The following is an 18,232-nucleotide window of genomic DNA, read 5'->3' on the forward strand; positions in this document are numbered from 1 at the left end:
CTGAGGCGGCTGTGAACCCTTCGGGGGCCAGCCTTCGAACCCCTGATCAGTAATGGGCGCGGAGCCCGAGTAGCCTGAGGCGGCCGTGGAACCCTTCCGAGGGGCCGGCCTTCGAACCTCTAACCAGTAGTGAGTGTAGGGCCCACGCGATCTGAGGCGGCTGTTGAACCCTTCCGGGGGGCCAGCCTTCGAACCTCTGATCAGTAGGGAGGCTCGGAGCCTGGTTCCTTCCCGGGGAAGGATCCTTTTCGGGGTATCCCCCTTTCCCGGTCCCTATTGCAAGAGAGAGAAAGAGGAAAAAAGGAAAAGGATACGAAATCGAACGACACGGCGTACCTTTTTTGATGCGGTTATTATGGCGAAGGCGAAGTGTCGCTTGCTTCTCCTGCCAGAGGCGCCGCCTGTCCTACCGCGGAGTTAATGCGACGGGGCGAGTGGTTCACGGGGCGGCCGTTGCGCGTGCGCGAGCCGTTCGGGGAACGGCTGTTTCGCTTTGCGTTTTTGAATCCCGCGTCCGGTCCGGGCGGAACGTTTGAACCGGTCTCGCCTTGGTCTTTATATATTCGGGAGAGGGTCTGGTGACGGTTCTTTGCTCCGCTTCCTGCCTCCCTCTTAGGTTTTCGCAACCCGAGAGACTTAGCCAGAGAAGAGGAAGCCGCCCTCCCTGCCCCTTGCGCCGCCACCCCTTTCGCTTGGTGATGGCTGACCGGGTGACCATCATCTCGCCGCGCGACCCATGGCCTTTTTCCATGGTGATGGCGAGTGATCTGGAGGATCTTGTTGGCGAGGGTTTACTCCGCCCTCTCACCGATGAGCAGCGACCGGAATGGATTCCCCCCGTGGGCGGAGCCGCTCCGTCCCCACCACCGGGGTACATCGTGAGCTTCGTCTCCTTCCACGAGCGGGGATTTGGTGTGTCGGCGAGCCGCTTCATGCGGGCGATCCTGCACCACTACGGGGTGGAGTTGCATAACCTCAGCCCCAACTCCATCTCGCAAGCCGCCATCTTCGTAGCGGTGTGCGAGGGGTACTTGGGGATCGCCCCCCATTGGGATTTGTGGACCCATCTCTTTTTCGCGGAGCTTTTTGCCTCACCGACGGGGGAGAGGAAGGTCCGCGCAGCGGTGCGGGCCGGTGGCTGCACCGTCCTGCTGAGGCAGTCGCGGGGCGTCGCTGTATATTCCTGCCATCCTCGCGTCCTCGAACAAGGGGTGGCAGCGCCGGTGGTTCTACCTCCGGAATGACGGCGAGTTGCTCCCGCCGTTCTCCCAGCGAGTAGTCACCACCACCGCCGATGCTTGGCGCCACGGGACCCCGCACGAAAGACAAAAGAACCTCGAACCCCTTCTCAAGGCCTTGGAGGCGTTGCGGAAAGGGGGACTCACCGCTGCGGGAGTGATTGCCGCCATCCACCGTCGGAGGGTGCTTCCCTTGGCGGAGCGACGGCTGTCGCTTTGGGAGATGACGCCGGAGGCTGACTTGGAGGGCTCGCGGATGTCCTCTGATCCTCTTCCCTTCGATGTCCTCCACGGGCGGGTGTCCATCGCGTTGGGCAAACCGGACCCCAGCGCCTTCTCCCAGCTTTTGATGCGCCCAGACCAAGGGTGTGTGACTCTGGTGAGTGTCCGCTTCTTCCTTTCTCTTGCATCGGGTTGCTCCTGGTTCTTACGATTGGGGTTTTCCCCCTTCTTCAGGAGGTGGGGTGGCACAAGCCTTCCCTGCCACGGGTCCCGCAGGATGCGGTGGACCGAGCAGCGCGACGGGTCGCCGCGGAGGAGAAGAAGAAAAAGAAGGACGCGAGAAGGTCCGAGCCCGCGAGCGGAGGCGGGCTCGAGACGCCTTGGAAAAGCTTCGTCGCCGGCAGGAGAGGGAGGGGCTCCCGAGGGAGCCGTCGCCGGAAACGCCCGACGACGGCGACGATGATGAAGATGATGACGAGGAGGACGACATGGCTACCCGCCTTGGCCTCAGCCCCGGCTTGGGGTTTGGCCAGGAGCCGTCAAGCCAGCCCCCGAGCGGGCTGATGCCGTCAGTCCCCGGAGTCGGGACGCCGGGGTCCCGGCCCGAGGGGCGGGGGCAATCCGAGAGGGCACTTGACCCCTCGGCTGGAGGAGCTGAGGCGACCCCGGGGAGCCAGGCCGGGGCGTCTGCTCCCCAAGAGCCGCCGCCCGCGCCGGCAGCGCAGGGGAGCGACCCTTAGGTCGCCGTGGCAGTGCCTGGGCAGTCCGCCCCCCGGGCGTCCAGGGCGCCCAAAGCAAGGGTGGTGCCGAAGCTGCCGGTGAGGCGGACCTCGGCGGCGGTTCCGGGGGTCGAGGTCCAAGAGACCTCCCCCCAGGCGCGGTTGATCCTGGCCCGGAGCGGGTAAGTACCTTGGAATGTCTTCGTCCTGGCTTTTCATTCATATGTCCCGGCCGTGATTTTTCTTTTTCCCTCAGCAAGCGAAGCCATGGCCTGACCGACCTGGCACCCCGGAAGGCCCTTAAGACGGCGCCGGCTTGCGCGGTCAGCGCCGCTCCGGGCCTTGCCGTTCAGCTGACCTTCTCGCAAGGTGCTCCACAGCAGGGGGCTCAGGCGGCATCAGTCGCCGTGGAGCGGGTTCCCGAGGCTGGCTCTTCTGCTGAGGCGGCCATTGTGATAGGGGAGGCGACTGACGTGGACGTGGCCCCGTGCCCACCGGACGTGCCGGCCGTGCCGGCGCCTGTCGCTACTGAAGTCGCCGCCGCCCCAGTCGGGGAGCGACCGGTCGCTGCTGACGTTGAGACGGCTGAGGCGTCGGCGCTTGGTGCCTCGGAAGAGGGGGGCGTGGAGACGCGATCCGTCCCGCCGGGCGGCAGCCTCGTCGCTGTGCGGCGGAGCTCCGAGGGCCAGCGTCAGTTGCTCCGGTTCCGGACCCGTGAGGCCTCGAATCCCGTCTTCGTTCTCGACGATGAACGGGAGGACCAGTCCTGGGACGAGCTCCGCGAGTGTGCCGAAGCAATGGTGGGGTCGCTCCGGTCGTCGCTGGAGGTTTTCTGCAGGGACGTCCCCAAAATCCTCCAGGTAGCGGTTTCAGGCATACCTTTTCTCTTTTGTGACCAAGGCGTCTTTCGTGACGCCCTGCTTCCTTCCCTCAGGATCTGATGGATCGGAGCGCCGCCAAGTCGTCGTTCATCCGCCGCGAGGTCGACGTCTGGGGCTCGCTGCGATCCCTGAGGACCTCGCTCGCCGGGGCTACTGCGCGCCTCTCTCAGCAGGGTGCCGAGGTAGCGGACCTTCAGTTGCTCTGCACCGATCTGAGAGCCGAGGCGGCAGCGGCGCGCGCGGAGGCGGCCGCGGCGCGCGCAGAAGCGCAACGACAGCAGTCGGAGTTCGACCGGGTCGTCAAGGAGCGGGACCAATCTCGGGGCCGGGCTGCCGAGGCCGAAAGCCGGGCCGAAACCCTTGCAGCCGACTTAGCCGTAGCCCAGGTCGCAGCCTCGGAGCAGCGTGCCCGAGCCGGAGGTACGCCTTGGCCATCCTTGGTTTTCGTTCCTGCTTGTTTCCTCTGCTTGTGTTTGAGATCTTTCTTCTGGCTGTTCGCAGAGCTCGAGTCCACCCTTGATGAGTCCGCCAAGGCGCTTGCCGGGGCGGCCGAGCAGAGGGAGGCCGACCACGCGGCCATGTCCGAGGCCGTCTCGGACGTTTACCGGGTCCTTGGCTCCGGCGATGTCCCCTCAGGAAGCTCCCCTCAAAGTCGCCTTCAAGTCTTGGGCGATCATGTGCGCGGCAGACTCCGCGAGGCGCTACACCACAGCGTCAGGCGGGCCTTCGCCGTGCTCGCTTCCCACTATGTTGTGGACCTGGAGCGGGTTAGCGGAGGGGTATTGCCTTCCCGACGAAGATGAAGCCGCCCTGGCAGATGTCCAGAGGCTCGATGCGGCCGCCGCGGGTCCGAGCGCAGTGCTGGCGACCACCTTTGAGGCGGAGATCCTCCCACCTGCGTCGTCGCCGGAAGCCGGGATGGACTTTGCCGAAGGTGGGGACAGAGCTGAAGGCGCGGCTCCTTCCCAAGGCGACGCCTAACTCTGTTGGAACAGTTTCTGTTGGATGCACGTGTGTCTTTCTGCGGCCGCTGAGGCCTAAACACTTTGTTACCATTGCATGAAGTCGTACTCCTTTCCCTTTTATTTTGCGTGTCCGGCTTCGCCTGTTAGTAACAGGGTGGCTTCCCCAAGTAGGTGTCACTTTTCGTGGCGGGTGACGAGTGAGGTGTCCCTAACCCGGAGGCATAGGAGTCCCTTGGCTCAGTCGGCCTTGCCACTTACATGCACCCACGTTCGCTCCTTAGGGTCCTGCTTCTGACATAGCCGGGGGAACGCAAAAGCCTTTTTGATTGAAAATTTTGGACGCAGAGAGGTTCCCCAATCTTGACGCAGAGGGGTTCCCCCCTTTTTAGCCCCCGAGGGAGGGTTGGGCTCTGCCGAGGCGAGGCTGACCCTTCCTTGACGACTAAGACTTGCGTGGGAGCGAGGTATACGAACAACTTGAAAACACCTTAAGGGTAGAAGCGACGTAGTTGTTGGATGTTCCAAGCGTTGTCGTAGACCTCGCCTTGACTGTTGGCCAGCTTGTACGTTCCGGGCTTCAGAACTTTGGCGATGACGAACGGTCCCTCCCAGGGGGGCGTGAGCTTGTGCCTCCCTCGGGTGTCTTGTCGCAGCCGAAGCACCAGGTCGCCCACCTGGAGGTCTCGGGACTGGACCCCTCGAGCGTGGTAGCGTCGCAGGGACTGCTGGTACCGCGCCGAGTGTAGTAAGGCCTTGTCCCGAGCCTCCTCCAGCTGGTCCAGCGAGTCTTCTCGGCTAGCTTGGTTGCTTTGATCGCTATAGGCCCTCGTCCTCGGGGAGCCGTATTCCAGGTCTGTGGGCAAGACGGCCTCGGCCCCGTAGACTAGGAAGAACGGCGTGAAGCCCGTGGCTCGGCTCGGCGTCGTCCTCAGGCTCCAGACCACCGAGGGGAGTTCCTTCATCCATCGCTTGCCGAACTTGTTGAGGTCGTTGTAGATCCGAGGCTTGAGCCCTTGTAGAATCATGCCGTTGGCACGCTCTACTTGCCCATTTTACATGGGATGAGCCACGGCGGCCTAGTCCACCCGGATGTGGTGATCCTCGCAGAAGTCCAAGAACTTTCTGCCGGTGAACTGGGTGCCGTTGTTGGTGATGATGGAGTTCGGGACCCCGAAGCGATGGATGATGTTGGTGAAGAACGCCACCGCCTACTCGGACCTGATGCTGTTCAGAGGTCGGACCTCGATCCACTTGGAGAATTTGTCGATGGCGACCAGCAGGTGCGTGTAGCCCCCGGGTGCCTTCTGCAAGGGGCCGACGAGATCCAGACCCCACACGGCGAAAGGCCAGGCGATGGGTATCGTCTGCAGAGCCTGAGCGAGCAGGTGGGTCTGCCTCGCGTAGAATTGACACCCTTCGCAGGTGCGGACAATTCTAGTGGCGTCGGCCACCGCCGTCGGCCAGTAGAAGCCTTGTCGGAAAGCATTCCCGACAAGGGCTCGAGGCGCTGCGTGATGGACGCAAGCCCCTGAGTGTATCTCTCGCATGAGTTCCTGACCTTCGGCGACGGAGATGCATCGCTGGAGGATGCCAGAGGGGCTGCGGTGGTAGAGCTCCTTCTCATCGCCCAGCAAGACGAACGACTTGGCGCGCCGCGCCACCCGCCGAGCCTCGGCTCGGTCGAGGGGTAGCTCTCCTTGGTGGAGATATTGCAGGTACGGGGTCTGCCAGTTTCGATCAGGCGTGACCCCGCTTCGCTCCTCCTCGACGCGCAGTGCCTCACCCTCGGGGGCCGAGGGTACCTCGGGCTGAACCGAGGGCGCCTCGGGCCGAGCTGAGGGTGCCTCGGGCTGTGCCGAGGATACCTCGGGCTGGGCCGAGGGTACCTCGGACTGGGTCGAGGGCGCCTCAGGCTCGGGCGTGTTGTCGATCTTGACGGAGGGTTGATGCAGATCCCGGGAGAAGACGTCTGGGGGAACCTGAAAGGGAAATGTGCCTTTGGGCCATTTCTAAGTATTTTGGTGATTGAGTGCCAACACAAGTGCTTAAATGTGAATCTATGCCCATGGATGAACAAAGTGCAAAACACAAGTAAAGGTATGTTTCTAAGCCTTAGTACATTGGTTTTGTGTACTAATGTATTTGTCTAAGTGTTAGAAACAGAGAGAAGAAGAAAAGGAGAATGTTGGCTGTGTACAGCCAACAGGCTGTTTCGGTCTGGGGCACCGGACTGTCCGGTGGTGCACCGGACAGTGTCTGGTTCACCAGGCTGCCTCGACCTGAAGACGCCGCTCTCGGGAATTTGCCGACGGCGTACGGCTAAAATTCACCGGACTGTCCGGTGTGCACCGGACTGTCCGGTGAGCCAACGGTCGGCCGAGCCAACGGTCGGCCGCGGAATCTGCGCGCAACACGTGGTCTGGCCAACGGTCGGAAGGAGGCACCGGACTGTCTGGTGTGCACCGGAATGTCCGGTGCGCCAGATCTGCAACGGTCGGCAACGGTCGGCTGCGCTGTTTAAGGAAATAAATCGGGCATCGAACAGTGTCCGGTGTGCACCGGACTGTCCGGTGCACCCGACGACAGAAGGCAAGGATGGCCTTCCAGATTTGCTCTCAACGGCTCCTAGCTGCCTTAGGGCTATAAAAGGGACCCCTAGGCGCATGGAGAAGATACTCAAGCAACCTTAGAGCATTCTTGATCATCCACACTCAGTCTTTGCGCATTCGTTTGTCATTCTCAGTGATTCGAGCTCCGTTCTAGTGAGAACTTTGAGATAGTCTTTCGAGCTCGATTCTTGGCCGTGTGTGTGCGCATTTTGCTGTGGATTTGTGTGTGTTGCTTCTCTCCCTTACTCCGTGCTTCTTTGTGAACTTCAAGTGTAAGGGTGAGAGACTCCAAGTTATGGAGATTCCTCGCGAACGAGATAAGAAAGGAAAAGCATAACACTGTGGTATTCAAGTTGATCATTGGATCACTTGAGAGGAGTTGAGTGCAACTCTCGTCCGTTGGGACGCCACAACGTGGAGTAGGCAAGTTTTGTACTTGGCCGAACCACGGGATAAATCACTGTGTCTTCTCTGTGTTGAACTTCTTGTGATTATCATATTGTGCAAGATCTTCGCTCTAGCCACTTGGCATTAGCTGTGCTAACGCTTAACAAGTTTTTGTGGCTATAAGTTGAATTTTACAGGATCACCTATTCACCCCCCCTCTAGGTGCTCTCAATTGGTATCAGAGCCGTTCTCTTCAAGAAAGGGACTAACCGCCCGAAGAGATGGATCCTAAGGGGAAGGGAATCGTGATCAATGATAAGGAGAAGGAGTCCTTCGTCAACGAGCCCAAAGATGACAAGCCTACCGACTCCGGCTCGGGCCATAGACGGAAGGAAGGGAAGAAGAAGAAGACAAGGCGCATCAAGGAGATTGTCTACAACGACGACAGCGACGAATCTTCCTCTTCCCAAAAGGACGACGACAACGACTACAGGAAGACGGTCAATTCGAACTTTTCATTTGATTATTCTCGTATTCCACATAATTCGAATTCGCATTTGCTTTCCATTCCTCTTGGCAAACCTCCACACTTTGATGGGGAGGACTACGGATTTTGGAGTCACAAAATGTGTAGTCACTTATTCTCTCTTCATCCAAGCATATGGGAGATTGTAGAGAATGGAATGAAATTTGATAGCTCGGATAGTCCTATGCTTATAAATGAACAAATCCATAGAAATGCACAAGCTACTACTGTTCTCTTAGCATCTTTGTGCAGGGAAGAATACAATAAGATGAGCGGCTTGGACAATGCCAAGCAGATATGGGACACCCTCAAGATCTCTCACGAGGGCAACGACGTCACCATGCTCACCAAGATGGAGTTGGTGGAGGGCGAACTTGGGAGATTCGCTATGATAAGGGGGGAGGAGCCAACCCAAACATACAACCGGCTCAAAACCCTTGTCAACAAGATAAGGAGCTATGGAAGCACGCGATGGACGGACCACGACGTCGTCCGCCTAATGCTAAGGTCCTTTACCGTTCTTGATCCTCATTTGGTGAATAATATTCGTGAGAATTCCAGGTACACCAAAATGTCGCCCGAAGAAGTTCTTGGGAAGTTCGTAAGCGGGCGAATGATGATTAAGGAGGCAAGATACGTGGACGACGCGTTGAACGGTCCTATTCATGAGGCTCAACCCATTGCTCTCAAGGCCACAAGGAGCAAGGAGGCGCTACCAAGCAAGGTGGCGCAAGTTGAGGCGGCCGGGCTAAATAATGAGGAGATGGCCCTCATCATTAAGCGCTTCAAGACAGCTTAAAGGTCGCAAGGGACAGCCAAGCAAGACCAAGACAAAGGAGAAGCGCTCATGCTTCAAATGTGGTAAGATTGGTCATTTCATTGCTAACTGTCCCGATAATGAAAGTGACCAGGAAAAAGGGGACAAGAGGGAAAAGAAGAAGCATTACAAGAAGGCCAAGGGCGAGGCACATATCGGAAAGGAGTGGGATTCGGATTGCTCCTCCTCCGACTCCGACAATGAAGGACTCGCCGCCACTGCCTTCAATAAGTCATCCCTCTTCCCCAACGAGCGTCACACATGCCTTATGGCAAGGGAGAAAAAGGTATGTAATCAAAACAATGTCACTTATGATTCTTCCAGTGATGATGAGTCTAGTGATGATGAAATAGATTACTCTAGTTTGTTCAAGGGATTAGATAGAAATAAGATTGATAAAATCAATGAATTGATTGATGCATTGAATGAGAAGGATAAACTCTTAGAGAAACAAGAGGATTTATTGTATGAAGAGCATGATAAATTTGTAGAAGCTCAAAGATCTCATGCTCTAGAAGTTAAAAGAAATGAAATGCTTTCTTTTGAACTATCCACTTGTCATGAAACCATTTCTACTTTAAAAGGTGTTAACAATGATTTAAATGCTAAACTAGTAGAAGCAAATAAATCCAACTCTTGTGTTCAACATGTTGAAATTTGCACTAGGTGTAAAGATGTAGATATTAATGCTTGTAGTGAACACTTAGTTTCTATTTCAAAATTGAATGATGAATTAGCTAGTCTTAATGCCCAACTTGAGACTAACAAAAGTGATTTTGAGAAACTAAAATTTGCTAGGGATGCCTACACGGTTGGTAGACACCCCTCAATTAAGGATGGACTTGGCTTCAAAAGAGAAGCCAAGAACTTAACAAGCCATAAGGCTCCCATTCCCGCCAAGGAGAAAGGGAAGGCCCCTATGGCTAGTAGTGTGCAAAAGAATCATGCGTTTATGTACCATGATAAGAGACAAACTAGAAATGCTTATAGGAGTTACAATGCTTATGATGATTTTGATTCTCATGACATGTTTGCTTCTAGTTCTTTCTATGTGCATGATAAAAATGTTGGTAGGAGAAATGTTGTTCACAATATGCCTAGGAGAAATGTTCCTAGAAGAGTTAATGAACCTTCTACAATATATCATGCTTTAAATGCTTCCTTTGCTATTTGTAGAAAGGACAAGAAAATAGTTGCTAGGAAGTTAGGGGCAAAATGCAAGGGAGACAAAACTTGCATTTGGGTCCCTAAGGATATTTGTGCTAACCTTGTAGGACCCAACATGAGTTGGGTACCTAAGTCCCAAGCCTAAATTTGCCTTGCAGGTTTATGCATCCGGGGGATCAAGCTGGATTATTGATAGCGGATGCACAAACCATATGACGGGGGAGAAGAAGATGTTCTCCTCCTACGTCAAGAATAAGGATTCCCAAGATTCAATTGTATTCGGTGATGGGAATCAAGGCAAGGTAAAAGGGTTAGGTAAAATTGCAATTTCTAATGAGCACTCTATCTCTAATGTGTTTTTAGTAGAGTCTCTTGGATATAATTTGCTATCTGTTAGTCAATTATGCAACATGGGGTATAACTGTCTATTTACAAATGTAGATGTGTCTGTCTTTAGAAGAAGTGATGGTTCACTAGCTTTTAAGGGTGTATTAGACGGCAAACTTTATTTAGTTGATTTTGCAAAAGAAGAAGCCGGTCTAGATGCATGCTTAATAGCTAAGACTAGCATGGGCTGGCTGTGGCATCGCCGCTTAGCACATGTGGGGATGAAGAACCTTCACAAGCTTCTAAAGGGAGAACACGTGATAGGTTTGACTAACGTGCAATTCGAAAAGGATAGACCTTGTGCAGCTTGTCAAGCAGGTAAGCAAGTGGGAGGAGCACATCACAGCAAGAATGTGATGACCACTTCAAGACCTCTGGAGCTGCTACATATGGACCTCTTCGGACCCGTCGCCTATCTGAGCATAGGAGGAAGTAAGTATGGTCTAGTTATTGTTGATGACCTTTCCCGCTTCACTTGGGTGTTCTTTTTGCAGGATAAGTCTGAAACCCAAGGGACCCTCAAGCGCTTCCTCAGGAGAGCTCAAAATGAGTTTGAGCTCAAGGTGAAGAAGATAAGGAGCGACAACGGGTCCGAGATCAAGAATCTTCAAGTGGAGGAGTTCCTTGAAGAGGAAGGGATCAAGCACGAGTTCTCCGCTCCCTACACACCACAGCAAAATGGTGTAGTAGAGAGGAAGAACAGGACGCTCATTGATATGGCGAGGACGATGCTAGGAGAGTTCAAGACCCCCGAGTGCTTTTGGACGGAAGCTGTGAACACGGCTTGCCACGCCATCAACAGGGTCTACCTTCATCGCCTCCTCAAGAAGACGTCGTATGAGCTACTAACCGGTAACAAACCCAATGTATCCTACTTTCGTGTATTTGGGAGCAAATGCTACATTCTAGTGAAGAAAGGTAGAAATTCTAAGTTTGCTCCCAAAGCTGTAGAAGGGTTTTTATTAGGTTATGACTCAAATACAAAGGCGTATAGAGTCTTCAACAAATCATCGGGTTTGGTTGAAGTCTCTAGCGACGTTGTATTTGATGAGACTAATGGCTCTCCAAGAGAGCAAGTTCTTGATTGTGATGATGTAGATGAAGAAGATGTTCCGACGGCCGCTATACGAACCATGGCGATTGGAGAAGTACGGCCACAGGAACAAGATGAACGAGATCAACCTTCTTCCTCAACAATGGTGCATCCCCCAACTCAAGAAGATGAACAGGTTCATCAACAGGAGGCGTGTGATCAAGGGGGAGCACAAGATGATCATGTGATAGAGGAAGAAGCGCAACCAGCACCTCCAACCCAAGTTCGAGCGATGATTCAAAGGGATCATCTCGTCGATCAAATTCTTGGTGACATTAGCAAGGGAGTAACTACTCGGTCTCGATTAGTTAATTTTTGTGAACATTACTCCTTTGTCTCTTCTATTGAGCCTTTCAGGGTAGAAGAGGCCTTGCTAGATCCGGACTGGGTGTTGGCCATGCAAGAGGAGCTCAACAACTTCAAAAGGAATGAAGTTTGGACACTGGTGCCTCGTCCCAAGCAAAATATTGTGGGAACCAAGTGGGTGTTCCGCAACAAACAGGACGAGCACGGGGTGGTGACAAGGAACAAGGCTCGACTTGTGGCAAAAGGTTATGCCCAAGTCGCAGGTTTGGACTTTGAGGAGACTTTTGCTCCTGTGGCTAGACTAGAGTCCATTCATATCTTGCTAGCATATGCCGCTCACCATTCTTTCAGGTTGTACCAAATGGATGTGAAGAGCGCTTTCCTCAATGGGCCAATAAAGGAGGAGGTGTACGTGGAGCAACCCCCTGGCTTCGAGGATGAACGGTATCCCGACCACGTGTGTAAGCTCTCTAAGGCGCTCTATGGACTTAAGCAAGCCCCAAGAGCATGGTATGAATGCCTTAGAGACTTTCTAATTGTTAATGCTTTCAAGGTTGGGAAAGCCGATCCAACTCTGTTTACAAAGACATGTGATGGTGATTTGTTTGTGTGCCAAATTTATGTCGATGACATAATATTTGGTTCTACTAACCAAAAGTCTTGTGAAGAGTTTAGCAGGGTGATGACACAGAAATTCGAGATGTCGATGATGGGCGAGTTGAACTACTTCCTTGGGTTCCAAGTGAAGCAACTCAAGGACGGGACCTTCATCTCTCAAACGAAGTACACGCAAGACTTGCTGAAGCGGTTTGGGATGAAGGATGCCAAGCCCGCAAAGACTCCGATGGGGACCGACGGACACACTGACCTCAACAAAGGAGGTAAGTCCGTTGATCAAAAGGCATACCGGTCAATGATAGGGTCATTACTTTACTTATGTGCTAGTAGACCGGATATTATGCTTAGTGTATGCATGTGTGCAAGATTTCAATCCGATCCTAAGGAGTGTCACTTAGTGGCGGTGAAGCGAATTCTTAGATATTTAGTTGCTACGCCTTGCTTCGGGCTCTGGTATCCAAAGGGGTCTACCTTTGACTTGATTGGATATTCAGACTCCGACTATGCTGGATGTAAGGTCGATAGGAAGAGTACATCGGGGACGTGCCAATTCTTAGGAAGGTCCCTGGTGTCGTGGAAATCTAAGAAACAAACCTCCGTTGCCCTATCCACCGCTGAGGCCGAGTACGTTGCCGCAGGACAGTGTTGCGCGCAACTACTTTGGATGAGGCAAACCCTCCGGGACCTTGGCTACAATCTGAGCAAAGTCCCACTCCTATGTGATAATGAGAGTGTTATCCGCATGGCGGAAAATCCTGTTGAGCACAGCCGCACAAAGCACATAGACATCCGGCATCACTTTTTGAGAGACCACCAGCAAAAGGGGGATATCGAAGTGTTTCATGTTAGCACCGAGAACCAGCTAGCCGATATCTTTACCAAGCCTCTAGATGAGAAGACCTTTTGCAGGCTGCGTAGTGAGCTAAATGTCTTAGATTCGCGGAACTTGGATTGAATTGTAGCATACATGTGTTTATGCCTTTGATCATGTTCATTCTGCATTTTGTTGCTTATTGTGGTGCTCAAGTTGTACAAACACTCTCTGGACCTCACAAGTCCGTTGCAAAGTGATGCACATATTAAGGGGGAGATGTGTTACAACTTGACCCTTTGAGACTAACCATATGCTTGAGTTTGCTTGATTTAGTCTCGAAGGAGAATTGAAAGGGAAAAGGTGGACTTGGACCATGAAAGACTTCCACTGCACTCCGATGAGAGGGTAACTTATTCCAAGTTCATCTCATGAACTCGTATTGCCATTTGCTCTTAATTGAAGATTTTGGTGAGGCAATGGGGTTATTGGGCCAAAATTGATCCCGTTTTGGTGCTTGATGCCAAAGGGGGAGAAAATAAAGGCCAAAGTGAAAAATGGATCAGCTACCACTTGAGAGATTTGAAAATAGTAGAGTAGAGTTTTTGATTTGTCAAAACTCTTTGTTTTTGATTTGTCACCACTTGAGAGATTTGAAAATAGTAGAGTAGAGTTTTTGATTTGTCAAAACTCTTTGTTTTTGATTTGTCAAAACTCTTTCATTATCTCTTTTGTCAAAAGTTGGCTTCTTGTGGGGAGAAGTAGTGATTATGGGAAAAAGGGGGAGTTTTTGAAATCCTTGATAAATCTCTTTTGGAATGACTCTCTTTATGTTTCAACATGTGTGTTTGACTTAGAGATAGAGATTTGAGTTTGATTTGCAAAAACAAACCAAGTGGTGGCAAAGGATGATCCATATATGCCAAAAATGAATCAAAATAGATTTGAGTTCTATTTGAAGTGATTTTGAACTTGTTCTAGTTGCTTTATGTTGTGTTGGCATAAATCACCAAAAAGGGGGAGATTGAAAGGGAAATGTGCCTTTGGGCCATTTCTAAGTATTTTGGTGATTGAGTGCCAACACAAGTGCTTAAATGTGAATCTATGCCCATGGATGAACAAAGTGCAAAACACAAGTAAAGGTATGTTTCTAAGCCTTAGTACATTGGTTTTGTGTACTAATGTATTTGTCTAAGTGTTAGAAACAGAGAGAAGAAGAAAAGGAGAATGTTGGCTGTGTACAGCCAACAGGCTGTTTCGGTCTGGGGCACCGGACTGTCCGGTGGTGCACCGGACAGTGTCCGGTGCACCAGGCTGCCTCGACCTGAAGACACCGCTCTCGGGAATTTGCCGACGACGTACGGCTAAAATTCACCAGACTGTCCGGTGTGCACCGGACTGTCCGGTGAGCCAACGGTCGGCCGCGGAATCTGCGTGCAACACGTGGTCTGGCCAACGGTCGGAAGGAGGCACCGGACTGTCCGGTGTGCACCGGACTGTCCGGTGCGCCAGATCTGCAACGGTCGGCAACGGTCGGCTGCGCTGTTTAAGGAAATAAATCGGGCACCGGACAGTGTCCGGTGTGCACCGGACTGTCCGGTGCACCCGACGACAGAAGGCAAGGATGGCCTTCCAGATTTGCTCTCAACGGCTCCTAGCTGCCTTAGGGCTATAAAAGGGACCCCTAGGCGCATGGAGAAGATACTCAAGCAACCTTAGAGCATTCTTGATCATCCACACTCAGTCTTTGCGCATTCGTTTGTCATTCTCAGTGATTCGAGCTCCGTTCTAGTGAGAACTTTGAGATAGTCTTTCGAGCTCGATTCTTGGCCGTGTGTGTGCGCATTTTGCTGTGGATTTGTGTGTGTTGCTTCTCTCCCTTACTTCGTGCTTCTTTGTGAACTTCAAGTGTAAGGGTGAGAGACTCCAAGTTGTGGAGATTCCTCGCGAACGAGATAAGAAAGGAAAAGCATAACACTGTGGTATTCAAGTTGATCATTGGATCACTTGAGAGGAGTTGAGTGCAACTCTCGTCCGTTGGGACGCCACAACGTGGAGTAGGCAAGTTTTGTACTTGGCCGAACCACGGGATAAATCACTGTGTCTTCTCTGTGTTGAACTTCTTGTGATTATCATATTGTGCAAGATCTTCGCTCTAGCCACTTGGCATTAACTGTGCTAACGCTTAACAAGTTTTTGTGGCTATAAGTTGAATTTTACAAGATCACCTATTCACCCCCCCTCTAGGTGCTCTCAGAACCGTTGTTCGCCCCAAGGCTTTTAGCCAGCTCGTCTGCAGTCTCGTTGTAGCGCTGAAAGGGAAATGTGCCCTTGGGCCATTTCTAAATATTTTGGTGATTGAGTGCCAACACAAGTGCTTAAATGTGAATCTATACCCATGGATGGACAAAGTGCAAATCAAGAGTAAAGGTATGTTTCTAAGCCTTAGTACATTGTTTTGAAGACTAATGTATTGTGTCTAAGTGCTTGAAACAGGAGAAATCAAGTCAGAGAAAAGTTGGCTATGTACAGCCAAAAGGTTGTTCGGTCTGGAGCACCGGACTGTCCGGTGGTGCACCGGACAGTGTCCGGTGCGCCAGACTGACTCGGGCGAACTGGCCGCTCTCGGGAATTTACCGGCGACGTACGGCTATAATTCACCGGACTGTCCGGTGTGCACCGGACTGTCCGGTGAGCCAACGGTCGGCCGCGCGATCTGCGGGGGACACGTGGCCGAGCCAACGGACTAGAAGGGGGCACCGGACTGTCCGGTGTGCACCGGACATGTCCGGTGTGCACCGGACATGTCCGGTGCGCCAACGGCTCTCTGACGGCCAACGGTCGGCTGCGCCGTTTAAGGAAAGAAATCAGGCACCGGACTGTCCGGTGCACCAGTCGACAGAAGGCAAGATCAGCCTTCCAGATTTGCTCTCAACGGCTCCTAGCTGCCTTGGGGCTATAAAAGGGACCCCTAGGCACATGGAGGAGAACAACAAGCATTCCTACAACATTCCTAAGCACCAAGACATCGATTTCGCGCATTTGGTTCATTGTGATAGCATCTAGAGCTCTTGTTGAGTTGTGAACTCATTGAGTTGTGTTGCGAGCTCTTGTTGCGACTTGTGTGCGTGCTGTTGCTCTGATTTTGAGTCTTGTGTGTGTTGCTAGTTCCTCCCTTACTCCGTATTTCTTTGTGAATCTCAAGTGTAAGGGCGAGAGGCTCCAAGTTGTGGAGATTCCTCGCAAACGGGATATTGAAAGGCAAAGCAAAACACCGTGGTATTCAAGTTGGTCTTTGGACCGCTTGAGAGGGGTTGATTGCAACCCTCGTCCGTTGGGACGCCACAACGTGGAGTAGGCAAGCGTTGGTCTTGGCCGAACCACGGGATAAACCACTGTGTCATCTCTGTGTTTGATCTCTTGTGGTATTATGTTTTGTTGAGACTCCTCTCTAGCCACTTGGCGATTATTGTGCTAACACTTAACAAGTTTTTGTGGCTATAAGTTTAAGTTTCACAGGATCACCTATTCACCCCCCCTCTAGGTGCTCTCAATTGGTATCGGAGCCGTTCTCTTCACAAAGGGACTAACCGCCCGAAGAGATGGATCCTAAAGGGAAGGGAATCGTGATCAACGACAAGGAGAAGGAGTCCTTCGTCAACGAGCCAAGGGATGACAAGTCCAACGACTCGGGCTCGGGCCACAAACGCAAAGATGGGAAGAAGAAGAAGACAAGACGCATCAAGGAGATCGTCTACTACGACAGCGATGAGTCTACTTCCTCCCAAAAGGACGACGACTACAACGAATACGAGAGAAAGAAACCGGTCAATTCGAACTTTTCTTTTGATTACTCTCGTATTCCTCAAAGTACTAATGCTCATTTATTATCTATTCCACTTGGTAAACCTCCTCATTTTGATGGAGAGGACTACGGATTTTGGAGTCACAAAATGCGTAGTCACTTGTTCTCTCTCCATCCTAGCATATGGGAGATTGTAGAAAGTGGAATGCACTTTGATAGTACGGATAGTCCCATGTTTATTAATGAACAAATTCATAAAAATGCACAAGCTACTACTGTGTTGCTAGCCTCTTTGTGCAGGGACGAGTACCATAAGGTGAGCGGCTTGGACAATGCCAAGCAGATCTGGGACACCCTCAAGATCTCTCATGAGGGGAATGATGTCACCTTGCTCACCAAGATGGAGTTGGTGGAGGGCGAGCTTGGACGATTCGCAATGATAAGGGGCGAGGAGCCAACTCAAACATACAACCGGCTCAAGACCCTTATCAACAAAATAAGGAGCTACGGAAGCACGCGATGGACGGATCACGACGTCGTCCGCCTAATGCTAAGGTCATTTACCGTTCTTGATCCTCACTTGGTGAACAATATTCGTGAAAATCCTAGGTACATCAAGATGTCGCCCGAAGAAATTCTTGGAAAATTTGTAAGCGGACGAATGATGATCAAGGAAGCGAGGTACGTGGACGACGCGTTGAATGGCCCTATTCATGAGCCTCAACCCATTGCTCTCAAGGCAACGAGGAGCAAGGAGGCGCTACCGAGCAAGGTGGCACAAGTTGAGGCGGCCGGGCTAAATAATGAGGAGATGGCCCTCATCATTAAGCGCTTCAAGACGGCGCTTAAAGGTCGCAAGGGACAGCCAAGCAAGACCAAGACAAAGGAGAAGCGCTCGTGCTTCAAATGTGGTAAGATTGGTCATTTCATTGCTAACTGTCCCGATAATGAAAGTGACCAGGAAAAGGGGAACAAAAGGGAGAAGAAGAAGCATTACAAGAAGGCCAAGGGCGAGGCACATATCGGAAAGGAGTGGGATTCGGATTGCTCCTCCTTCGACTCCGACAATGAAGGACTCGCCGCCCTCGCCTTCAACAAGTCATCCCTCTTCCCCAACGAGCGTCACACTTGCCTCATGGCAAGGGAGAAGAAAGTAAGCACTCATGATACTAGTACTTATGCTTCTTCAAGTGAGGATGAGTCTAGTGATGATGATGAGATAGATTACTCATGCTTATTCAAGGGATTAGATAGATCTAAAATTAATAAGATTAATGAGTTGATTGATGCTTTGAATGACAAGAATAGATTACTAGAAAAACAAGAGGATCTTTTATATGAGGAGCATGATAAATTTGTTAGTGCACAAAATTCTCTTGCTCTAGAAATTAAAAGGAATGAAATGCTCTCTAGTGAATTATCTACTTGTCATGAATCCATCTCTAAATTAAAAGGTGTTAATGATGATTTGAATGCTAAGTTAGAAATAGCTAGTAAATCAACATCTTGTGTAGAAATTGTTGAAACTTGCAATAGGTGTAAAGATTTTGACATTGATGCTTGTAGTGAACACCTAGTTTCAATTTCCAAACTTAATGATGAATTGGCTAGTCTTAATGCTCAACTTAAGACTAGCAAGGGTAATTTTGATAAGCTAAAATTTGCAAGGGATGCCTACACA

Source organism: Zea mays, chromosome 9 (genome assembly GCF_902167145.1).
Source record: "Zea mays cultivar B73 chromosome 9, Zm-B73-REFERENCE-NAM-5.0, whole genome shotgun sequence".
In the NCBI taxonomy this organism is placed as follows: Eukaryota; Viridiplantae; Streptophyta; class Magnoliopsida; order Poales; family Poaceae; genus Zea; species Zea mays.